At 40.1% G+C, this 27,075-nt stretch overlaps 1 protein-coding gene across 4 annotated transcripts in view; it reads right to left on the reverse strand.

The window, feature by feature from the left end:
* Nucleotides 1–27,075, reverse strand: part of LOC308385175 (CMP-N-acetylneuraminate-beta-galactosamide-alpha-2,3-sialyltransferase 1-like) — a 97,764-nt gene that overhangs the window by 59,830 nt on the left and 10,859 nt on the right. The window contains exon 3 of one of the 4 annotated variants that reach the window (XM_080863965.1): nucleotides 22,332–22,388. The exons of the other annotated variants lie outside the window; for them this stretch is intronic. The gene's annotated coding sequence lies outside the window, so the exon portion shown is untranslated. The remainder of the gene's footprint in view (nucleotides 1–22,331; nucleotides 22,389–27,075) is intronic. 4 annotated transcript variants of the gene reach the window in all.

Below are 27,075 nucleotides of genomic sequence, written 5' to 3' on the forward strand. Positions count from 1 at the left end.
CAGACAAAAGAAAACGAAAGTATTCTGACCTTCACATCTAAACCCAAGCAAACCCACATGAGTACAGAAGAGACTGTTGACTCAGTAGGGATAATATTTAACAAGGACAGATGAGAATTATTATTTGAAAGTAATACAAAATGCATGAGAGCCTCAGTGCGTTTCTGCCACAAACTGATGCAGAAAAGGTCTAAATTAGTTCATACAAATTCACCAGAATTCTGAAAATTAAGAGTCTGATATCCAGCTTACTGTGTCTGATCCACAGCTCAAATGAAACCTAAAGCAATCTGCGAAGGTTCACACAAAACAAACTTTCTTTAGAAATATGACTATGCCTTAACTCTTCTTGCCTGAAGCTATTAAAAGCCTAACCCCAGGTAGGCAGATAAGTATGAAGCTCATTAACAGTCTGTTTTAAGGCTGTTTTTGGTGTATGCGCTCGGCTCTCACCCTCCACTGAAAGATCCAGATTCAGTTAGCTCAGGCACCATAACACTGCATATCCACACAGAATTCATAGTGATGCTGATCAATACCAGTACTGTGACGAGTACACGTCTCACTGGTGACATTTCAGGCTTTCACAGCATCTCCCTGTTCAGGAACAAAGATTCTCATCCATCCAAAATGTAAATACTAATGCACTCACTAATAACCACTTCTGACAAAAACAGCAACTCAGGTAAAAGCAGAGGAGGGGGGCTATGTGTTTACGTGCATAACGAGTGGTGTTGTAACAGCAGGATCATTCACACACACTGTTCTCCTGATTTGGAGGTTCTGGCAGTCTCGTGCAGACCTTTTTACATCCCGAGGGAGTTTACAGTAGTTATTGTGATAGCTGCTTATATACCGCCGGATGCTAACGTTAGCACGGCTCTCAGCCTCTTGCTCAACACCATAAACAAACAACAGCTTGCCCACCCCGATGGGGTTTTTATTGTCGCCGGCGACTTTAACAAAGCGTGCCTAAAGACTGTGCTTCCTAAATTTGTCCAGTTTGTGGACTTTGCTACGAGAGGAGAACACACTTTGGACCATGTCTATTCAAACATCAGGCATGCTTTCAGAGCGACACCCCTCCCCCACCTGGCTGGATCTGACCACCTCTGCATGTCCCTCACCCCCACCTACACCCCCCTGCTGAGAAAAACAAAGCCCCAGACAAAGACAATAAAAACCTGGCCTGAAGGAGCCCTTTCTCAACTGCAGGACTGCTTCTCAACAACTGTATGGGATTTATTCTCCAGCCACAACCTCCAGGAGTACACGGACACTGTACTCTCATACATCAGGAACTGTGTTGACAATGTCACCGTCAACAAAAGGGTCAGGGTGTTTCCAAATCAAAAACCCTGGATGAATAGAGAAGTGCAATCCCTCCTAAAAAGCCGCAACACTGCCTTCAAGTCAGGGGACAGGGCTGCGTATAGGGCGGCCAGGGCAGACCTGAGTAGAGGCATCAGGAAAGCTAAGGCTGCCTATAGGAGGAGGATTGAAGATCACTTTGCTGACAACGACCCCAGAAAAATGTGGCAGGGGATCAATCACATTACCAACTACAGAAGCAATAACCAGGCAACATCTAGGACTGATGCCTCACTGGCTGAGGATCTAAACCGTTTCTTCTTTGAGACGACCAAGCCCTCAGCTGCCACACCACTTCCACCCGCCCCCAGCACTGGCACACTAACACTTAGGGAGCACCAAGTGAGGTGTGTTCTAAGGTCAGTGAATCCCAGGAAGGCGGCAGGTCCTGATGGAATACATGGAAAGGTTCTCAGAGCATGTGCTGACGAACTGACCGGAGTCTTCACTAAAATCTTCAACCTTTCCTTGTCATCAAACACCGTCCCGCCCTGCCTCAAAACCTCCACCATCATCCCCATCGCCAAGAAGACAGCTGTGGCCAGCCCAAATGACTACAGGCCTGTTGCACTTATGCCTGTAGTGATGAAGTGCTTTGAGAGACTGGTCTGTCAGCACATCAGGGCCGGTCTGCCTCCCACTCTGGACCCCCACCAATTTGCCTACAGGAAAAATCGTTCCACCGAGGACGCTATCACCATAGCGCTCCACACTGCGCTGAGTCACCTGGAGCACCGAGGAAGCTATGTGAGAATGCTCTTTCTGGACTTCAGCTCAGCATTCAATCATATCATCCCGGAGATCCTGGTCCAGAAACTGTCTCACCTGGGACTCTCCACCCCCATCTGCCTCTGGATCAAGGACTTCCTGACAAATAGACCACAGTCTGTCAGACTCCTGTCAGTCCCCTCCTGTTTACGCTCTACACATCCGACTGCTCCCCTACCCATCTCTCAAACACCATCATAAAGTTCGCGGATGACACCACAGTGGTTGGACTCATCTCAAGGGGGGATGAGTCGGACTACAGAGATGAGGTCAACAGACTGACTGAGTGGTGTTCAGTTAACAACCTCCAACTGAACACCACGAAAACTAAAGAACTTATCTTGGACTTCAGGAAGGGCAGAGCAGACCCGGCCCCACTTTACATTCACGGGAGCTGTGTGGAGAGGGTACACTCCATGAGGTTTCTGGGCGTGCAGATCTCTGATGACCTCTCCTGGACTGCAAATACTACAGCGGTGGTTAAAAAGGCCCAGCAGCGTCTCCACTTTCTGAGAGTGCTCAGGAGGAACAACCTGGAGGAGAGGCTGCTGGTGACATTTTACAGAGCCACCATAGAGAGCATCCTAACGTACGGCATAACAACATGGTATGCAGGGTGCTCAGCTGCAGACAGGAAAGTACTGCAGAGGGTCATCAACACAGCCCAGAAGATCACTGGCTGCTCTCTGCCCAGCCTGGAGGTCACTGCAAACTCTCGGTACCTCAGCAGAGCTGGCAATATCATCAAGGACCACTCTCACCCCAGCAACCAACTGTTTGAACTATTACCGTCAGGCCGACGGTACAGGTCACATAAAACCAGGACAAACAGATTCAGGGATAGCTTCTTTCCCAGAGCTATCACCGTAGTAAATAAGCACAAAAACAATTGAACCTATTCCATACCGTCACTGTCATTATATTATGCTGCTATTCATACTGTCATTATATTAATGCTGCTATCCTGTATATATTGTACATACTATTGTTTGAGTACTTACGATTGTTTTTTTTTGTACCTTTTATATTTTACATTTATATTTATTATTGAAACTTGCACCAAGGGAGTGGCACTCCAATTTCGTTGTACTCTGTACAATGACAATAAAGGCTATTCTATTCTATTCTGTGAATATTTTTTCAGAGAGCTTTTTAGTGTTTAATCTAACCCCAATCAGCTTTTTCTATGTATTCCTAGTTATACGGCTTTATACGGCCAACACCAAGCACAGTTTTAATTTGTACAATGATTTTGCTTTTAACCTCATACCAACCAAAACTGTACTTCATGTTTCAATTCACAAATGTCAGCATTAGTGCTGTCAAAATTAACGCATTAAGGCAAATTAGTCCACCGTTACAGTCAGCGCGATTAAAATTTTGTAACGCAATTAATGCATCTGGAGTGCAGAATGACTAAAAATCCCTAAAATGTTTCTGTCAATGCATTTCGGGCAGTTTTCGGGCAGCGAGTTACCCTCGCACATCTGCAAACGGGCAGTTGATCTGGTAGTGACGGGCAGCTGAACCAATCAACTCAATATGGAAGATGATAAATGCACATTGGCCCTTGCAGCTTAAAATATCCCATTGACGCGAAGCATACGTTAGCCGGGCATGCTGTTAGCACTTTGGCTAACGCGTCACACAGCTTGCGACAAACCACTCGCGGAGCATCGGAGGCTCAGTGAGTCTACCTCGGACATATTGACTGACACAATTGGCAAGTGAATTGCAACAAACTGCAGACCTGTTAATGTCGTTGAGACAATGAGTTTTACATAGTTTTGGTTCCTCGTTTCAAGGACTTGAAGTGCCTCCCCAAGAGTGACAGAGAGAGGTTAAATGTCTACAGAGTTTTTGGTTTTTTGTTAACATGAATGTGCAAGATGTTCAACAAACATGTTAAGTGCCAGAGGAGCCCGCACCGCCAGCTGCCTGAGCAGGAGCTCGGCGAGCCGGAGGAGCCCGCTCTGCCAGCTGAGGAGCTCAGCGAGCCGGAGGAGGAGCTCTCGCTGCCGGCCGAGGAGGGTCCCGCTCGGCCGGAGGTCAGCGGACCGGAGGGACCTCCACGTCTAGCGCGGCCTCCTCGCCGTCCACGTCAGCGATCGGCACGTCATGGACCTGGTGCCACGCCTCGCTGTTGCTCACCGGAGCAGCGCCGCCGCCACCGGACCCGTGGCAGGCCACCAGAACCGTTCCGCCGCCACCGGACCCGTGGCAGGCCGCCGGAGGAGCAGCGCCGCCGCCACCGGACCCGTGGCAGGCCCCCTGAACTGTTTTGCTGCTGCTGCCGGACCCGGGGCCATCCGCCGGAGCTGCTACGTCGCCGCCGTTGGGCTCGAGGTAGGCCCCCCGAACTCTCTTGTTGTGTTGATGGGCCGCCTGTGACTGTTTGTGGCGTCTTTTCGTTTTCTTTTTGCACCGCTGCGGGATGCGCGGTCTGACTCTGAGACTGTGGACTGGGTCGGTTTGTTGTTTTGTTGTTTTTGCCAGGGTCCTGGGACTGGGCGACCCAGGATCCCTGAGCAGTTATGTATTATATTATATTATTATTATTATTATTATTATTATATGTATTTTGGTGTTGCTGCTGCTCTTCTCCATGCTTGTAGATGTGAGTATGTGTGTGTGTGTGTGTGTGTGTGGGTGTGTGTACGTCTGCGGGTATGCTTGGAGGATGGAGCTCAGCCACCTGCAGGCCTGAGGGGTGTGGCCCTGTGGAAGGACTGGCCACACCCGAAGCCACACACCTGCCGCTGATCAGGGCTCGTCGGGGGAGCTACTTAGGAGTGTCTTGGAGCTCCCACCGACGCGGGATCATTGCATGAGACTCCACGTTAGTCACCCTGTCTAAGCTAAATCTGAAAGTGTATGCCTGCCATTCTGAGTGTCCTGACAGCTGCCGTTATTGTTTCCCGCAGGAAGAGCGTGGAAGGCACGGAGAGCAGCGAGCACCGGTGGGTGCTGAAACGGGAGCAGAGAGCACACGGACTATTCACGGGAGACACGACACGGGAGTCTGGGAGAATACGGGGATTTATTGTTACGTTGTTTTCACTCTGTAAATAAACACTGTTTGTACATAGAGCACCGCGCCTGGGTCCTCCTTCCCCCACTCCTTCCACGGTGTGCCATGCCATACCTTGACAATTTTCCCTTTTTTCTCGAGTCTGTTTGCTCATGCAAAATGAAATGCGATTAATATAGAATAAAAATTAATGATAATTAATCGTGATTAATCAAAATTAATCCACAGTAACCCTGTGATGAATCTCATTAAACATTTTAATTGTTTGACAGCACTAATATATATTACATATTAGAGATGGCACGATACCACTTTTTTATGTCCGATACTGATACCGATATCATAAATTTGGATATCTGCCGATACCGATATGAATCCGATATAGTGTTTTTTAATCAACAAAACTGCTTTTTTAAATATCTTGCTGCATTTTGTATAAGTTCATACTCAAGTTTAAAACAACAACTACACTAAAGCTATTCTGTTATACCTGTATGCAAAAAAAAAAGATTTCATAGTTCAGCAATACTGATCAATCTAATAAACTTAAACCTACACCATCCTCCCTATTCTGGTATTTTAAAGAGTACTTAGCATAAATATTAAGCAACCTAACTAATAGGGTTCCAACTCCCAGCAACAACAAAAATAAATAAATAAAAAATAGGGAACCACCCCTCACGCTCCACCTCATGATGCTTAATCGATGTAATCAACCTTAATTTGATGCAGTGTGAAAAAAAATGCACAGAAATCAATTATTTTTCAAGAAATATTAAATAGATTCAACATCTTTCTTCAACAAAATTGCAGACTGCACAGATGGTACCTTCCCAAAGGAAAAAGTACTATAGCTTACTAGGGTATATATATTAGACCTAATAGTCACTATATACAGTAATTGACTTCTATTCATTTTACATCAAATTAAAACTTTGGGTGTCAGATAATTATTTATTAAAAGCTACACATTTTAAATGAGAATAAGAAAGAAAAGTATGTCTTTGTGCCCCCTTTTCCCTGTTAATGCCCTATCGGCCCCCTGGCTAAACTTTGCTAGATCCGCCCCTGCACATTACCAGCGTCAGCTACGTAGAAAAAGATCCTGGAGTAGAAAGTAATATTAAATACATTCTAACAATAGCTGATCAAGCTTAAACGTGCTGCTGTTGTAAATCCGCTGGTTTCCTCTTTCTGGTGCAAAGTGGGCCAAAAGCAAACTAGAGACACGGACTCGCGACAGAAAAGCCGATCAGCTGATCGTTAAGCAGTTTCATGATTGAAGTAGCAGCAGGAGAGGCAGTCGCTCGTTAAGCTTAACGCAGGAATGCTTTACAAACATTCAGAGATGGACTTACACACTTGCTTTACTTCTCTCGGGATAACTTTGTCGGAGATGAAATGCCGGGTTGCTAGCGAAGCTCCACATGCTATCCAGACCACCGACAGGTCCCGAATGCCACCGCCGCTCTATCACGTGATGCATACTGCTCCGACGTGCTAACGTTCTGAGGTGAGTTACGGCGTGTTGCAAGTTTTGTGAGGTGCTTTCGTGATATTTAATGGATCGGATTACATTTTTTATTTTTCTCCGATATCCGATCCAGTAATTTAGGTCAGTATCGGACCGATACCGATACGTAATATCGGATCGGTCCATCTCTATTACATATTAGTGAATACTTACCTATTACTATTTAGGTTTTTTAAAAAGTTGTATTTCACAGGAGAGAACCTGTGCTAAAAGAAAGCTATTCAAATTCTCTTTGAATTTAAGCACACACTCTTTGTGTTTATTCTGCATTTATTTCGTTATATTGCATAAATGTTAGTTACAAGCTTAAATATAAAGTTAAAAAAATGCAATTACAACCAGGCAGTTGATCAAGTAATTGCAATTAATCACGAGTGATTACAGAAAACTGTGCGATTTATTAGTTAATTTCTTTTAATCTATTGACAGCACTACTTAGCATGCTAAAACTCTGGATGAATGTGATTAGTCAGCTTCTCACAGTTTTTTTTCTTCTTTTTTTTACTGTTTCAATTGTAATTGTGATGCTGATTTTGCAATAGGAATCTTAAACAAACATTGAAATTACATTTCAATTATTACACACACATATATATTCATGTAGCCCCTTCCGCCAGGGTTACTTGCGCAGTAGCATTCCAACAACGCCCTGTTTTCGTCTCTTGCCCACCGATGCCTTCCTGTTCCAGTAGCCCACTTGTCGTCAGGGTGCCCTGGTTCCTCAACACCTGACGCGGACCTTGTTGATCCGGGCAACGTCCGAGCCGGCATGCCTTCATATTTATCTGTCTCGCTCATGTCTGCGGTAGGCTCGCTTAGCATAGGGGGTCTAGCCTTAGGACCCTTACTGGATACAGACGCCCCAGGCAGGAATAGAACTTGCGATCCTCTGCTCCAAAGGCGTGTAGTCTAACCACTACGCTATCCAGCAGATCCTGTGGGACTTCCAGATACTGACAGACAAAGTGGTGGTGGACAAACAGAAGAAGACGGCCGTAGCGGTTCCGAATGACAGCAATATCAGGAAGAAGGAACACGAGGAGCTGGAGAAATACCAAGGGCTCAGAGAAGAGCTCGAGAGGATGTGGAGGGTGGAGGTAACAGTGGTCCCGGTAATCGGAGCACTAGGTGCGGTGACTCCCAAGCTAGGCGAGTGGCTCCAGCAGATCCCGGGAACAACATCGGAGATCTCTGTCCAGAAGAGCGCAGTCCTGGGAACAGCTAAGATACTGCGCAGGACCCTCAAGCTCCCAGGCCTCTGGTAGAGGACCTGAGCTTGAAGGATAAACCGCCCGATAAACTTCACACATATATAAGTGTTAAAGTGTTAGATGCCTGTTTTTATTCAGGCACCTAACAGTGGTGGTGAAATCTGTCTGTGTTAGCAAGAAATAAAATCAGCCAATGAATAAAGAGTACAGCAACATCTAGCATAGTGTTTATTGCCCGTTTTATCATATATATATATATATATATATATATATATATATATATATATATATATATATATATATATATATATATATATATATATATGTATATGTATATATATTCAAAGTCCACACGTCATAAACAGCAAACAGCAAATTCTGAGTAATGAAGGTGCTAAACGCAGCCTACAGTGGTAACTCCATCAAAACCCAGGCTGGTGAGGTGATGGGCACAGTCTGTGCCACACCAGATTGCGGGATACACTTAACTCTAAATACCACTGTCAAAATGTGCAACAAGCACCAATAAAGTGCATTTTGGAGGCATGAAAGCACTCTTTGGCTGGCCTTCGTATGCAGCGATCGGCTAGTGAACATGAATAATATCCTGTCATATATGGATTTGTAGCAGTGCAGTAGCTGAGCGCGCTCACTAAAGCTTTTCAGGAAAAAATGCTAATGGACACAAATGACTACCACTACATTACTTTGCATGCTGTTCACTGGAACTTTGGGTTGGTTATTCGCCACTAACAGATGAGGGAGCGAAAAGGTAGGCAGTGTAGAGGCTTGTGTGGGAGGAGATATTTTCTATCAGTGTTTTCTGGTTCCCAAGAGAAAAGTGAAGCTACAAAACGGTTAAGCACCAACTATAAATATTTCCACATGTAGTTCCACATAATTACTTTTAATGCTGTTTTGAACCAATGTCATCAAGCCCCAAACTTTTAAAACTTCATATGTATAAATTATAAACATTATACACACCTATATGCAGGGAACAGATGGGCTTCTTTGGGATTAAGACAGGCTGCATTAAATAACCTGAAACTTCTCAGGAAGAACAGCCGGCTCTGCCCTGTCTAATCTATTGCCACAGTGTTATCAGACCACTGCAGGTTGTTAATAATGTGACACCCCACCGCCATGCAGAGCAGTCAGGATGGGTGCTGCCATGTGGAGTGCTAGATGGACTTGAAGTGGTGAAATCTGTCTGTGTTAGCAAGAAATAAAATCAGCCAGTGAATAAAGAGTACAGCAACATCTAGCATAGTGTTTATTGCCTGTTTTATTATATATTATATCATATATATATATAAATTAATATATATATTAATTTATTCATTTGTACATGTTATGCAATTCAAAACTGTAGCGTAATTGTAGTGTAACATGTAGTGTAATCTATTAGTGCTCATGTACCGCACATTAATGTTGGCACAGTAAATACTGCTGTGTAATTTAAACCAAACGAAACACATCACACAGCTTGTTTATTAATGTGTGTATGTGTATCTATACATCATGTTAATGTAGTGAAGTAAAAGATGCAATATTAGGAATACTGATTTAAAGTATAGTGTAGCAAAATTCTAATTATCAAGCATTTTCACAGTTTTTCTACACTAAGTAGAATATGCTAAAGATAGCTTTTCCTTTCTGAAAACAAAAGATTAGAGTAGAGGCAACATTTAATGAGATGTGTATTTACTGTTGTATGTAGCTGAGAAAAGTGCACAACCAAAAGATCACAGATGTTAATAGCAACATTACTTATGGGTCAAATTTTATGTTCTGGGCATAAAATTTGAGTCCTGACCTCAGTCTGTCAATTAGACTTGCAGATGAATGTGCTCTTAGCACATAGCCAACAATCATATTTACATTTTACTCTTGGTTATCTACTAAATGATTAATTATTATTAACACAGTCATGTAAAAAATAAACTTCCCATAGAGTTCTGTGAGAAACTATAGCAATAGCTTTAGGTGCAATAACTTGAAGTAATCATTGGTGGTATAGCTTCGTCAGTCTCTTCCGTTTGTGTCATTGTCTTTCAGTCGCACCGTAACAGTGGGTCAAGATTTTATGTTTTTAATTTGCCATATTTTTATAGCTTATTTTAGTCTAATATTTTTCAGGTGCAGGATTTAGCCACAAGACATTTCCAGGGCTGGAAAATATTTTATGAATTGTCATAAAAACTTTAGCCGGGCTCACAGTGCAAGGCTTTTCAACAATCTCTTCAGGAGCCAAAGCTGCTGACAGAACCAAATATGTGTGTCCAAATCATTATAACGAACATGAAAACACCAAGTTAATTATCAGTTTCACAGCCGTTAGTTACATTCATGTTAAAATATGGCTATAATAAGAAATTATGTTGAGATAGAAGAAACCTACATCCTGTTGATAAACAGGGTGTAGGTTTTAATTGGTTATCTTTGTCCAAGTGTGAGAAACATGCAAACAAACTAAGAAATCAGAAAGATGGAAAACACGTTTAGAAAATCATCACAAATCATTTGAAAATCAAGTGGAGCTATAACATCATCTGCTTATTCTTCTTCTTACAAAACCACTATCAAACCTTATAAAGTGAACCCTTCTGCAAACACATCCTCGTGTCATCCATTCTCACAGCGAACTTCAGGACTCAGTTCACTACAAATTATTCTAAATGTTAAGAAACGAGACCATCTGCAAGCCTTTTATGATTGTACGGAGTCATAAAACTTATCATTTATGAGAGTCATCCCTCTCATAAATGTTAAATCCTGTGACTGAGTTACTTTACGGTCAGAGAGATGTGAAGATCAAATAGGAGATAAGAAGGCAAATGAAAGATAACAGGATGGTGCCTTGGGGTGGCTCCTGGAACAGTACCAACAGGAGCCTTTTGGCAAGATAGTTTGTAATCCAGGACACCGCAGGGCCATCCACCTGCATCCCCCACAGCTTATCCCCCTACAGCAGTTTGATGTTAAAGGGAAAAAAGAAAAAGAAATGCTCAGCACTGTGCAACCCCAGTCACTTAAACTGCAAGAAGTATGCGGCCGGGCGATGGCATCTGCCAGAGTATGAGACTGGATGGTAATGACATAAAATTTCCATAAACTCAAATAATCAATGTTAACCTGATAAAGACTCTGAGTGCAAGATTATCATTTAGATTGTTTTATTCGATTAGCTAAATCGGAGTACGCGTTCCACTAAAGCTACAATTAGGTTTATGTCCTCAACTGAAACAGGAAAACACTTCTTTACATTTTCGTTTTAAAACTTAAAATTCTTACAATTACACACACCAAAAGAAATGCAGGCCCTGCAAATGCTTGTTGTAATGTTTTTGTCCTCTCAGACCTTTGGATCAATAGCATGGACCCAGTAAAAAGCCAAGTCAGTGGATTAGAAATACCATTGATCACAATGATTCTCACTAATCCAATACTGTTTGTGTAACGGTACTTGAGCACTCAATGCAGCAGGAACCCTGGAGATGGCTGAGTTCTCTGTTTACGGAGGACTGTCTGCATTTCAAAGTTCACAACCATTTCACTCGAAGTACATACAATTTATATTGGATATTTATGTTTATCTGTCTGTCTACTACTCATTGGGAAATGCTCATATTAATGACACTTTTGCTAAACTTCTTTAATTTAAGCTAAATGTCTACATGTCAATACAATCTTGATTATTTGTTTTAAACATAATCAAGCTGGTGATATAGAACATGATGGGCCTATGATGCATACTTTCACTAATTAGACTCAAAATAATGACATGCTCATTTAAACCACAAATTTCTATTTATACACTCACTCAATGCCAGGATGCATATATGTGCTTCTGAGGCACCCATTGTTCTGGCACAAATGGACATGGTGCTCAAAAATAGTGGAGCAGTAGGGGATCGAGAGCTTGAAATATCAGTGCACTAAATATTCTTTATGGGGTTGAAAGTTATCCCAATACAATTGGTTATCTGGGTAGATAATTTCTCCATTTGGATCTTTCTACTTTGTAAAACTGGCTGGAGGTACACCCATCATCCATCTGGTTCACTGCCTATAGGTCCATTTTTTTTTTTCAATTTTATACCACCAGAATAGCGCTAACATCTCTGATCCCATCCCCCCCCCTCATTTTATGAAGTCCTTCATGAAATATCCCTTCAATTCATTCTTTCTGCTAACCCCTGACCACATTTCAGAAAAATTATTTATTCACATAATAATTGCTTAATATACAATACAGAACAGACTTTTCTCAAAAGTGGTATTAACGTAGATTTATTAAGTTCATTTCCTTCTACTACTAGAATTCATATGCTTGATTCACAGTTAAACATCCTAATTTATGTTCTACTGAATTAGCTTTATTCCTTTTAACAACGTAGCAACTCATTAATCATTCAAAACCAGATAGATAGATAGATAGATAGATAGATAGATAGATAGATAGATAGATAGATAGATAGATAGATAGATAGATAGATAGATAGATAGATAGATAGATAGATAGATAGATAGATAGATAGATAGATAGATAGATAGATGTTTTCTTCTGATTGGCTGTCTATCTTTGAACAGGATGTTTGAACAGGTGGCTTGGGCTACTGTGCTAAAACCTGACCTGTGTGCCTGAGATGATTACATTAGAGATATACCCTCTCACTGACATAAGACAGAATAATTTACTTCCTTGTATCGGATTAAGACCTTATAATTATTGTAAACCTTTGCAATAATTACAATCTAATGTTGTGGTGTAAAGAGGAAAATTTAAAAAGCTGTCACTGTCCAAATACTTGCTCTAACTGTATAACGCAGCAGCTGGTCTGCTAATCAACTCCTGATGAGCTTTGCTAAATCAAAAAGGGGTGTCTTTTTATGCCCTTCATAATATTTAGAAAAGGGTAAAAAAAAACCCAAAAACATTCCAGCACATTTACTTTTAGAGACAGTGTTGGAGAAAGGAATTTCACAGGACTTCATTTTATTTCTTTTCAATACAAGTGAAAACAGAGGACACCCACCCATCTAGCAATTCTAAAAGGAGTCGGTGTAACACTTGAAAGCAGTAAGAAGGTCAGAGCAATTCTGTAAAGATGCTAAGAATATCTTGTTATTAACTAAACATAAGAAATGACCAGCAAGTGGTACAACATGATTTGCCAGCGAGCTACTTGTCAACAGCGCATGTGGAGTGGATTGCTGCCTACACACCGGCTTTCTCCTTTCACCCAAATTTCTTGAATCCCCCACTCAGCTCAGATGGAGTACTTTGCATAAATGTCAAAGAAATGTATTTCAGTCTGAAGTGAGAAAAAAAATGTGCAAAGCAAACACTTTTTATGGCTGAACCATGGGGACTGTAAGCAGAGGTTACAGGAAACATTTTTGCCCATTTGATTTCTGCAGATCTCTATTTTTGGCACGTCTTCTTTTTAAATGGAGCAGATACCTTAAAGTGCACACATCTAAATGTTGCATGTGTCGAAGACTGTGCTTTTTGGCACATTTATGTCTTACACACTTCACTCACTTATTACCATTACTTATTAAAATTATTCATGATGAACAGACAGACGTTCATGTTACTTGGACTTATATTTTTAATATTTAAATGTCTCCTTTTTGTAAATGTCCTGGATCCCCTTTTTTTCAGCTTCCACACAGCTTTATAAAGCTACTGCACACTCAGAAAATTCAAATTGTTTCATAGCTCTTTCAGTGTTGCCATCAAAGTCCATTCATTTCAGCTGTCAGGCTAGTCTGTAATGTAGGCCGATTAAAGCTGACAAAGCTAATAATTCTGAAATATAATGAATATGAATATTTTTAACTTAGTGTTAGCACTAAATGAGAATTCTGCTGTCAGAAACATTCATACAGTCTCTACATGGATGCAGATACTTGACACTGTAACTGCCTTTACATCATGGAGCCCTGCTCTCAAAGACTTACACAGATGTATCTCTATCTGTGTAGCAGGATTTAAGAAATAAGCACTCAAAGTTTTAAAAACATGTTTAGAGCCGTGTTCTGTCTGTATGAAACGTGATGCCATGTAGCTGGTTGACTGATTGCAACTAATAGACTTACATTAGTTAGCTAGTTAGCTAGCTAGTGAAAGAATCGATAACTCAGGGGAAAATAAGGACACTAAAACTAAAAATCAGTTTGAGGGAATCACTGTTGGGCTGCCTCTGACTGCAACAATGAGTTTTATGTTAAAATACCAAAGATATACTGTCCACTTTCGCTCTCTGTCTCTTTAGCAGTAAGTGGTAGGGGTGCAACGATATTCGTATCGATATTGAACCGTTCGATACAGTGCTTTCGGTTCGGTACGCATATGTATCGAACAATACAACATTTGTAATTTATTTTATCAACTTTCCTTCTGACAATGCTGTCTGTGTTGAGCGCTCAGTGAATCTGCGTTCGACTACTCCGCCTAGGCTGCACTGTCGAGCGCAGATCCACTGAGCGCTCAACACAGACAGCATAGTCAGGAGGAAGAGCGCAGGGCAAGCTAGCGAGACAGAAGTTAAGCTCTCCTTGCAAGATGGACCTCCCCCACCCTCATTCAGATCTGGCGTTTGGAATTATTTTGGTTTTCATGTGACGTATGACCCTGAAGGTAAGCGAGTCATGGACTAAAGTAAAACAGTATGTTGGATGTGCCATGCAATGCTTAATTACATTGGTGTGAACTAGTGTGTTAGCGCAGTTAGCTCGTTAACGTGTTGGCCGTCTAGCCCCATGCACGGGGCGATCGGCGGTAGCTCGTTAACGGAGATTTGCCGTGTTGTGGCGTTAAGGTCATTTCAACGAGATTAACCTGAAAGCACTAGTGGGAACACAACGAATATGACTGCACATTTACGCCGACATCATCCTAGTGCAAAGACAAAAACAACAAGCATGCTACTAACTTTAGCCGAGTCATTTAGACAGCTGTTAGCACGTGATTCTCCTTATGCTGCTGAGAATATAGCCCAGAAGAAGCGGATAGTATAGCTTTTATTTTGGAAAGAGACATTTCTCTGTAATAAACTCTCTTTTCCAAAGATGAGTGATTCCTCAATCAGATACAGGGCTTGCAAAATCGCTAGCCCGACGTCCCGGAGCTAGCGATCTTTCCAGTCGGGCTACAAAAATCTCTCTGCCCTGCCCGTCGGGCTATTGTAGGAAAAATATATGTCAATGCTTTTGCATTCTTTCAGAAATGTAGCTGGGTAATTATGTCATTGGCATCGGTGAGCCACTGTCAATATGTGACATATTGAAATCGCGTTTGAATTTGCGCTTGTATTTTGCTTTCACTTTGCAATGACAGCACTGATCTGTGAGTGATGATAATTTGTGCACCAATTCCTCTGACATCGTCTTATTAATCGTTAGCTTACTATGCAAACATGACAAGTGAAATCTCCCGCAGCAAGCTTAAACATGTGAGAGGTTGATCGCGCAGAGAATCGCTGAGCTTATGTGAGTCCGTGTGTAAAAGTAGCAGTATATATATTTTAGTTCTGCTGAGCCAAATAAGACAGGTCGGGGTGAAGAAGTGACAGCCAAAGAAAAGCTTACCACAAAACGGAGAAGTTATGACAAATGAGACTATAAGGCAAAAAGAAAGTGCAGCTTTATGGTTTCATGGACAAAAGAATTTCTGTGGCTGCAATATGACGAGCTAAATAACCAGGGGTGCACATAAGTGGTCCGCAGGTGCGCATTCGCTGTCAAAATAAAAAACGCGAACAAGGGTTAGGGTTAAATTTAAAAACTGTACTTTTGAGTTAAAATATATATTTATAATTTTAATAAATGACAAATTAAAAAGGCATGAACATTTTTTGTATCGAAAAAATATCGAACCGTGACACCAAAGTATCGAACCGAACCGAACCGTGAATTTTGTGTATCGTTGCACCCCTAGTAAGTGGCTATGCATTGTTTAGCTAGCAATGAAACGGAAAAATCCAGCCGTTAGCCGTAATGCTCGGGTTTGTAAAGCGCTTTATAAATGAGCACTATGTCAGTTTTTGAGAGCAGAGCACCATGATGTAAATTAGCCTTTATATGTTTATTGTTTAATGTACTCTTTAATCAGGACCAAATTACCTCTGTAAACACAGTCACCATTCAAACCACTGCTGCCCATATGAATATAAAATATGTTCAATATTTAAAATTCAATAAACAAAAAAACAAACAGAGACATACACACACATATATTTACTGCTGGCCTTTATATATAATATTTGTAATACTGCTTTTAAAACTATTTCTTATCAAACAGACAAATAAGCACATTTCCAGAGTATTAGCTCCACTTTAATCCCTGTGGATAATTGTGTTGCCGTGTACCACATTCTTGGATCAGCATTAATTTAACTGCAGAGTAAATGCTCTCAGAAATGTCCAACTTTAGCCTTGTAAAAAAAACACATGTATGCAAATATGGTTTGGTATAGTCATGACATTATCAACAAAAGCAGAATATGCAGGCGACTCATTTATGGTCAAACACTGCTCCAGACAGTGGTACATGCGCATCACTCGTTTAGACTAACCACACATTCATATAAGAATAGCAACAAGTGAAATATTAAAGGTTTTAAAACAAACACTATTTCAGAAACAAAGTATGTCCTCAACAGACCAGCTGCTCTGAAGCTGTACTTAAGCTAAACGCTAATGCCAGCATACTGACATGCTCACATGGCCTAATTCACAAACAGTGGATAGCCACACATCTCAGATTATACTGAGTGTATGATTGTTTCACACACACAAAGCCAGGATTCATCAACATTTTCTCAACTGAATTTGTTATACAACACTTTTTTAATTTAACTGGGCAACAATTTCCCGGCTAGGTTTCATCAACACAGAGAACAAACAAAACAGTAAATAAAAGAAAAAAAAATAGATGATCATGCTGCTGTTTCACATGTGCAGTATATAAAATACATCCCAGGGGGGCAGAACCAGCTCATGAACTATCTCAATCTCCATAAAGGAAAGATAAACAACTTCTACCTACTGCGAAAAAGGTAATCAAAAAGAAACATTTTGTTAATGAGTTTGAGGTGTACGACTGTAATAATTCATTCTAACATAAAGTTCTTGGGTTTTGAAGTATTTTTTTGTCTACCATAATTCACCTTTGTTTGTTTTTTGTTTTTCAGCATAATTTCAAAGTGTGGCTCTTTGCTTACTACTTTGCTTAGTGTCTATGAAGAAAAATGTTGCTTACTCCTGGTTTAGCATATTAAAACTGCATTGACTAAAACAAGATTTCCATCCTTGTTGGATGTCATCACTTACAGTTTAATCCATCTCTTAAGTCTGATCTCAATAGCCGTTTCCGGGTCCAAACTCCTCTTCAGTTTCTAAACTCAAGCAAACAGTGCTGCATCACTGAGAGTTAAAAACTGTCTAAATGCTTTCATCTTTTTAATAAAATGATCAGTGTGTCTTCTCTACCAGGTGTAACAAGGAAGATATTAACCCTAAATTCCTTTTTGAAGCATCCTTTAATGCTTTGAGTACTCCAGGAGGGTAGAAAAGCACTACATAAGAATCAGCCCATTTACTTTTTGGAAAGGTTTGCCTTTTTTGGCTTCCTCCTCGTTGTTTTGTCTTTCTCTGGGTTTCTCACTTAGAATGACATCATCTACTCCATGATCCACCTCAAATTAAACACACTTCATTCTTTAAAAGAAGACAGGCATGGGTATATGCAGATTGCAGATAGCAAGCATGTGCTCATGTATACAGAATTATTCTGACTCCCTAACCTAAACATATGGTAAGAACAAAACTTGTCCATGCGTATGTTTTATTAGTGTAACTGTAATGTTGCATGTGCATTTATTTTCTGCACAGGATAAACAGAATTTGTGTGCATAAATTAATAAATTACACCCAGTAAGTAGCTAACAAGTTTTCGCTATCTTGGTTTAGCAGATTAGTATGCTAATGTTTGCTAAGCACATTGCAAGATACCAAATGGGACACTGGCAGTGGATCCTTTTGGTTGTAGATTACAAAGTTGGCTATTTGTGGACTTGGCTTGTATAGTGGTTCCCACAGGAAGTGTTGATGCATTGTATGGATGTGCTTTGTGTGCAGCAACGTTTAGATAGTTGGTGCATGTCGAAATAAAATTCAGTTGAATGAAGACATTTGCAAGCAGAGCATTACATTGTAATGAGATACTTCAAGTTATAATGTTTCAGTGTATATGAATTATGCTAATAGCAGCTAGCTGTACTCAAGATTAAGTAAAAATACTTGAGTTTGATAGGCTACAAGGCTTCCGGGCATTATAATAATATTTCCTGATCCTGAAACTATCCTGTTCAGCAAACAGGGATTAGGGCATATTTATTTTGCCTCATGCATGCTGTCCTCCCTGTAAATGTAGAACTCAGAGTGGGAGTTCGCATTCGTTTTGATTTTGATTAGTCACTCTTTGTTGTGCCTGCAGGGGGTGCTATTTTACATAAATCTTACATAATCTACCTTTGAGCTGAAGAGGGATGGGGTGGAGGGGATTTCATGGGATTTCTTTCAGCACCAAAATATCTCCTAGAAGTATAGGTCTTATTCTCTGTAGAAGGCAGCTTTAACATCTAACATGTATTTTTCCATTTTCTGCCAGGCAGTCTCTGTTTGGCATGCGTTACCTTCCTAGAGCTTATATATTGGAAGTAAAAGCATCCTTCAGTGTAGTTTAAATAAGTAGGGTGCTTTCAGGGTGCTTCAAAAACATTTTTTATTTTGGGGTGGGGGCTACAAAGGTTCCAGCAGGAACCCTCTGAGGCTTCTCTCCAGTTGTTTAAAGATTACTTTTCTTTCTGCTTACCTTTCCACATTAACTTTTAATACTGCTCCAAGAAATCTCTGAAATACTTATTAAAGCTGTAGTCTACAGTTTTTCAGGACCAAGCCTCAAGTTTAACAATGATGCATGGTGGTGTGTGGGACTCTGACATGAAATTTGCTTCAGTGCTTCTTAGACCATTGTCAGATACCCTGTCCTCCTAAAACATTAACAATACCGAAATATCTGATGAGTTCATACTGTGAAACAGGTAGAAAATGTTAGTCAACAGTGTGCTGCAGACAAAACACTGCTTTAAATATGGGTTTAAACATTGATGTGAGGTTGCACTTCATGTCATGCATATCCCACATCATAGGATAAAAACAATTCTTTGAATGGCTGTGGTATAGTATATGTGTATTAGCAGTGTTTTTCTTTGCAGTGTTAACATTTGTGGCCAACAGCAAGAGGAACATTTGGAAGATTCTAACGATATAAACCCTCCTCGTTAGTCACACACCCTGTATTAATGAGCAAATATAGAAGCAATTTACTTTTTGTGGCTGGTAAATTAATCAATTAGTATCAGTTGTTGTTTTTCAGTTTATCTACATTGCGCTTTATCTGAAATCAAAGATGAGAGGTTCAGGGTTGATTATGATTCTGTTCTTTCGTCCTGCCTCAACAGTTCTCAGTGTTGATTAGGCTGATCAGCAGTACTTGATATCTGCGCTTTTAATTATGCTGCAAATGCGTCTTAAAAATAAAACATGAAGCACAGGATTTAGCAAGACTTGTATGCTGACATAAAGTGACTGCTCTAGCTGAATGGAAATTTGCATTTTTATATTTATCACAGAATTTATTGACACCAATAACCAGATAATATAAACCAACTGGGAACCAGCAGACAATCATGTGCTTATTTCACAGCAAATAGGCACCCAATTTGAATTTAAATCAGGGTTTACCTGTGTCAGTGCAACTATATAGAGCTGGTTAATTAGTCCTTTAAAACAAAATACTGTAAGCTGTCTCTGTCTTTGAAAATTAAATAGTTCATTTGAACATTCTTAAGATATTTTTGTCATTAAGCAGTAAAAACATTTTGGTTTATGAAAAATGTCACATTTTCATTTTCTGCATGGAGGGAAAAACTGGAAAACTCTCAAAGCTAATTTGTGCAGCATAGTGAGCACATACAAACTTCACACATGGACAAAACCCGAGTTAAAAGACCAACACAGTAACCATGAAGCCATCTACTGGTTTTAGACTTGTTACCATGTTGATTATAAGAGTGTTAGGACCACTTTGGTATCAGATTGGCGACCTGTCCAGGGTGTACCCGCCTCGCCCTATGGTAGCTGTGATAGGCTGCAGCCCCCTTCCCTCCATGACCCTGATAAGGATAAGCTGAAGAGAATGGATGCATGGATACAAGTGTTTGAGACTGATTTTACTTTTGAAGTCAGCCTCAAGTATAGTTGGTATTCCACACTTGACTTGAAGAACCAGAAGTTGCTGTGTTGACCCTTTTGGAACGATATAACAACGTCTCAAAAGCAGGAATGCTTGTTCTGCGAGCTAAACTGTTACAGTCCCGGCATACTATTTTTGGCTCCATTTTCCCCTTCTTTTTGTTATCCAGTCACCCATCCAGATCCAGCAACATCCTGACTCTTCACATTATTTTCTGCTCTGTGTATAACCTATTAAATGAACTAAGAATGGTGAAAGGTGGAGGAAACAACAGGAAGGACTAAACAATTATACAGCGATTAAGAATTGGTCATTCCAACTTCAGCAGACATCAAACTTGTGATTTCAATCACTGTAAATAAAAAATATCACTGAAAAATGGAAGCATGTTCTGTTTTCATGTGAGAAAGATGAAGAAGAAAGAAGGGCTGCACCTACAGGACCACAACATCTGAGTGTGGGGACTCGGCTCAGAGAGGAAAATTAATATTTATGTTTTGAAGCAAAATGTACCAATGTTACACAACTGAACAACAGTACAGACTGTGGAAAACAATAGAAGACCATAATCTAAAGGAAGCAGTAATGCAACTGGGATACCCCTCCAATGATGTCACTCCTGCAACTCAAGTGAAATCATTCGAGGCATCTCTGTGCTTGTTTTTGCCTCACACAACACTCAAGACACCCTGGACAGAGGGTACATCTCTTGATCGCCACTTCACACCACATAACCCCTCTCTCCACACAAACCAGCTACAGGGTGGGCCATTCACCGTAATAACGTTGCGTTGAAACCAAGTGACATTACCAATAAGTTTGATGTGTCACATGGCCCTCTTCCTATTGAAAAAACAAAAGTTGTATCCAAGATGGCCGACTTCTAAATGTCCACCATGGTCACCACCCATCTGGAGTTTGCCCCCTCACATATACTAATGTGCCACAAACAGGACTTTAATATCACCAACCATTCCCATTTTATTACGGTGTATCCATATAAATGGCCCACCCTGTAGTTTCCACCAGTCCTTACAAGGATATCCAGCTACTCGGCTGCATCAGCCAGCTTCTAATTACCTAAAGCTTAGATCTAAAAAATATCTAACTGTTTTGTAATTACATGAAGCCTTGTTCTGCTGTGGTAATTCTAATTTCTCAGTTCTTCTTTTCCCTCTTGTGTAATCAAATTCCTACCACATTTTTCCCCCAGGAGCTAATATTATTATATTATTCTCGAGGTCTGCTATACAGAGACATCTTCAGGAATGTAAATCCAGAGGTGCAAAGCACTGGTTACACTGAATAACAGGAAGGCCTGATTAAAGAGCTGGCACAGTTCTGGAAAGAAATTCTTTGGACAGATAAAACCAGGATTAACCTGTACTAGAATCAAGAGAAAAGTAGCAGGATGAATTCTGAAGTGTACAGGGAAATACTCTCAGCTCACGTTCAGTCAAACGATGCAGAAGTGATCAGAGAGCACTTCACAGTGCAAATGAATAATTACCGAAAAGGTGCTTCAAAAGCAACCCAAGGGTTTCTCAAGGCAATTATATAGGATATTTTTCAATGGCCAAGTGATTCACCTGATCTCAGCAGAGGATGCTTTTCAGTTACTGAAGACACAGGTGACGGTAGTGAGACCCACAAACATGCAGCAGCTGGAGGTGGTTGCAGTAAAGTCCTGGCAGAGCATCTCAAGGGAGGAAGGTAAGCATTTGATGATGTCCATGTTTTCTAGACTTCAGACAGTCGCTGACTGCACAGGACTTTCATTCAACTAGATTGAAATAGTCCAGTTACTTTGGAGACTAACATAAAAATGCTCAAATTAGATTACACAACCTATATTACACAGCATAATATCTCCATACAGAAAGCCCCCAAATATAAAAGAAGAATCAGCAGACTCCATATTTGATAACTTTATTACAATACTGTTCAGCTTTGTGAAATTGCTATAGCGTCCACTGAAATGGATGTGGGCATAATTTTAAATTAAATATAAGTTCATCACCTTATTCTAATTGAATATTGGTTTTCTGCAGGCAGTGAAGTTAGGTAACATTAATTTGTCCTTACTCTCTCATCTCAGCTTGGCTGTTTTTTCTTCTTCTTCTTTTTCAATTAAACATCCATCTGGAAAACAGACATCTCCAGTGAGTGAGGGTTTGTTCAAATGCTTCAGTTCACTGCCCATAAATGCACTTTAGGGTGCTAGGGCTGTCAGGCCAGCTCTTTTTGCTGGATAATATATTGTTCCAGAAATAATTGCAATAAACAATAATAGTCATTTTAAGACCTCAGAGCACAGAGAAAGGGTGGGGGTACAGAAACACAGCATGTCTTTTCTGCTCATTTGATTTAGGTAATGTGAAAAAACATCTGTCTGTATTTTGTTACTTTTGTTCTGTGTCCAGAAATGATTTTTGATAATAATTAATGTCTGTAGCATTGCTTTGATAAATTCAACAAGTCCAATTTTGTCTTGAGGATACAAAATTCACAATTCTCATGGAAGTCCTAGGCACTCCCCACCTTTGTGCTGAAACCATAGTACCTTCACCATACAACATATGGTCATCATACAATGACCATACTTAATTAAAATGAGTAACTAAATTGACGCTGTTTGTTTTTTAACATTTACTCAGTAGTTTCTTTCTATATCTTTGGCCACACAATGATGTACCGGAGCAAACTTGTTTTGTTTTTCTATTTGACTTTTCTAAGTATAGAAGACTTCTGCACTGGCAAGCGCAAAGACTCATGAGATGGTTAATGTTTAACAACAAATTGTTAATTTAGTAGTGTTGTGATCATTATTTCAGCCATGTTGTGTTTAGACTCTGATTCCTGTGAATGTGTTATGTTGTTTCTAGTGCTGTGTGCACAGATTTAGCTAGAAATGGGCCACCGTGACTGAGGCTTCTCTGGCAACTGACTTTATTTTCACCCTGTTTTACAGCAACAACAGCAATGACAAATTCTTTGGTAAGTCATTTCTCAGCTGGCTTCAACAAATAAGAAACACATATTAATAAATTAATTATTCTAAAAATAGAACAAAGATGGTTTATCATCTCATCCACATTTACCTCCTCTTCACCTAACCTACAGCCTCTCTCTCATCCACCGTTCACATTGCTCTGCCTCGGTCTGCAGCTCGATTTGTGTGATTTGCTCGTAGTAGTTCTCCACAATCTGCCCTGGCTTAACATGTCATCCATGGCAATTTCAGTCCTGCAGTAATTTTTCATCTTTTATCTAACTCCAGTCCTATATATATTTATTTATCAATCACATCTAGCTAGGTGGTTCATGTTTGTAACAGAAGATCCATGCACACAGCATTGCAAGGTAAGTGGATGTTTCCTCAACTGCTTGTGCAGCTTTCAAGCTCCCACAATTCTTTTCCATCCAGCAACGCTCTCTTATCAGGTCCTATGAATCCCACTCAAATAGGGGATGCATGATTAGATGATGGAGATCTGCTCAGCCTCACCTGACACCACACCCTAAACCCACTGCTCCACCCCTGCCCTGCAGCTGAGCCAGAAACCATACCCTGCCACAATGTAATATGTTGTGCAAACAACATATGTTACAAATTTTAAGAGTAGCTTTTTACATTGAAATGTGGTCAAAATAATTCTGTGTATAAGTGATTCTTGGTATAAGTGGCTGCAATGGTTCTTTTACTTCCTCCCCCCCCTTTGAATTATAAATTGACCAATTTTAGGAAAAGTCATGAAATATCAGATGATGACATTTTATTTAAAGAGAGTTACATGATTTGTAAAATGCCAAAGAGTCAAAATAACCTGTAGTGGTGATGCAAACAGAGAAAAATAAACCATACAATGGTGATTTGAAAACTAAAGGAACGGTGAAAAGTAGACACCGAGTTGGGATTGTTTGTTTCAAAAAACAGCTTTCATACTCAAGAATAAAACTTGAACACAAAATTGATTTTTTCTTCATGTGCCCATGCTTTGACTTCAGAGATTACACTGGGATTCGCATCAGCAGCAAGGAGTCAGTAACACAAAAGAAATGAAACCAAATTTGGGGGATTTAAAGAAGGAGAACATTACTGGAGCAGAAGATACTGACAGGCAGGCACTTTTATTTATTTGCAAGTCAAACCTGTAACCCTTTTGAAAACTTTAATAACTGTAATAACAGAGTTTGCATACATCACCTGCATGTAAAAGCAGGGTTAATACAACCAATGTGTTAATTGTTACAGTTATTGCTTTATATCCCAGAATGCTAACTAACCAACTAAGGTCATGTTTAAGTGGGAAAACATCTTTCACGAGGGGGAGGCCAGAGTATCAGCACTGCATATTCATGAAAAGCTCGACTGAGTGACTGTGACTGGTGATTATGAATTTGTCTACTTTCATCACATTCATTCTGGTGGAAGGCTACAAAGTATTAAGCCTATACAAAAGTCTTTTCATGCACTCAGGAGGAAATGGAAGCAATAAAAGAAGCTAAACCAAATTTGTAGATAGCAAAGAGAAATTGTCAGAGGTGGATACAGGAGATCACTAGCCATTGGAGATAAGGAAAAACTCAATAATGGCGATATTATCCTTTAAGCTGATTACTAGCCCCCATGAGATGAACTGACCTAATCTGACAAAGAGATTTTGTGTGTTTACTTGGATGATGAGAAAGTTTCAGGTCTGATTCAGATATTTACTAGATCCAACAGAAGAAAGCAGTTCTTTTCTAAGAACTCCGGTCCTTTTATTAACCGGAGGTGAGCATCTGCCTGTTTCGCCTCCTCCTCCCTCTATTCTTTTCTGCAGCTCTGCTTTGATAACAACATCTGTGACATAAACTTTATAGAAGAATTTGGCTGTTTGATCAATGGAAATGAAAACGATACAGTTTGTAAGCCACACAGGCACTAGTCTGTGTTCGCAATTCTAAGAAATGAGATGAAGTCTCTCCTGCTGTGAAGCTCAGCGGGTAAGTCCAGCACAACAGTGAATCAAAAGTTGAGTAACACCACCAGCTGCAAATTCATGTCTTCACTCACTCAAAGAAAGTTTTATAACAAAATCTGGACTCCCACCTGTGGTGTGCACCAACCCAGTTTCCCAGAAATTACCTTTTCATAAATTCAATTACGTTTTTGCAACATAAGGTAACAGGTAGCATGTTTTTAGAGTTGACAATGATGCCACAGAGGCAAAAAATGAAAAGTTAGTGTCAGAGAAAGTTTGTCATTTTGTCTAAATGTAAATAAGATATCTTAATTTACCATTGTCTGCAATCCCTACTCTTAATTTCACTGCAGTTACTGAACTGACAACTTATTCAGCATCAGTACTACATCCATTTTTATTCCAGCATCAGAGAACTGATTTTGTCAAACTTACACATACATCCACACTGAGCTGGACTATTAAAAAGGCACCAGAGCCACAGGGTTGATCTATCCATATAAAGAGAGCATGAGCAGTATAAAAGATATACATAGCTTCTGCTTGCTAAAGAGAAGCAGTGCAGAAGTGCCTATCACCCAGATAATTTTTAATGGCATGAAGGGGGTGACACTCTTTAGAAGTCCATGTGAAAACAGCTCTTGGCTTCCTCGCTCTGTCACTCAAGTAAACATTTTCCTGATTAGTTTCAGGTCTTGTTGAATAAATTATGAAGTTCAGTTTGTGACTTATGATCATTATAAGAGGCAGAAAGGAAGATTGCCCAGTGATTGCTAACAACTTGTCATCATTAACAAGTCGTTAGCCAATGAGCATGCAGTGTCCTGTTTGTCTGTGAGATCCACCGCTGGCTTGTTAAATCCTATATTTAATTGAAATAGTACAAAGATACTATATCCTATATTGGAACAGGTAATTATTTGCTGTTTTGCTGGGAGTAGGACAACAATAAACTGATTGGTTCATTAGTAACATGACTGGGTAGAAATGAGTTTTAGGAGTAATGACAGGGAGAAAATCAAGCATTGCTTATTTCAGCAGGACAATACAAAGAGCATGGGTCCTTACTAAAGCGAAAGGCTAAAGTGGGCTGTCTGATATCTAGGCTGGTTAAATTTTGAAAACATTTGACACTTAGTACAAAGATACTATATCCTATAATATACTATCTCACCTTTTTTCCCCCTCAAGGAATATCCCCGCACAAGAAACGTCTGCATACATACAGCACAGCTTCAGACAGCAGGTCTGCTAAGGAAAATCAATTTTACATCTCAACATCATTTTCTAGAACATTTTTCTGTAAGAATATAAGCCAACCTCAATTCACATTTATTCACAAGAAATTACATTAGAGGTATACCAATAAAGCAAATAAGTGTGGATCTACTGTCTGCAACACAGATCTTATTTTTATATAAGACAAAACCTGATGATACCGACGACAGCTCTAAACTTTACCCATGTGACTGCATAGAGGATGCAAATATCTGTATAATGGGTGGTTTCTCAGTTTGGCTTTAAATGCGATCTAAGATATGATATGCTTAAAAGCAACAAAAACCTTCTTATTCACTTTCTTGCAGAGGGGTGGATGAAAAATCTGTGTTAAACCCCTACGTGTCCATATAGCCAGAGGCAGGCTAGCTCAGCTTTGCATAAAACAGCTAGACTAACTCAGCCCAAAGCTAACAAAATCCTCCTACCAGCACATATAAAGTTCAGACTACTTGGTTTAAAACAGCAGAGTAAAAATGACACATTGCGGATTCATGGCAGGTATTCAGTTTTTAATTTTAAGGTGTTTTATATTGTAAGTTATAGATCCTGCAATATTACTGTGCTGGTCTGATTGTTTCCCC

Source organism: Rhamphochromis sp. 'chilingali', assembly GCF_963969265.1.
Source record: "Rhamphochromis sp. 'chilingali' genome assembly, chromosome: 17".
Lineage (NCBI taxonomy): Eukaryota > Metazoa > Chordata > Actinopteri > Cichliformes > Cichlidae > Rhamphochromis > Rhamphochromis sp. 'chilingali'.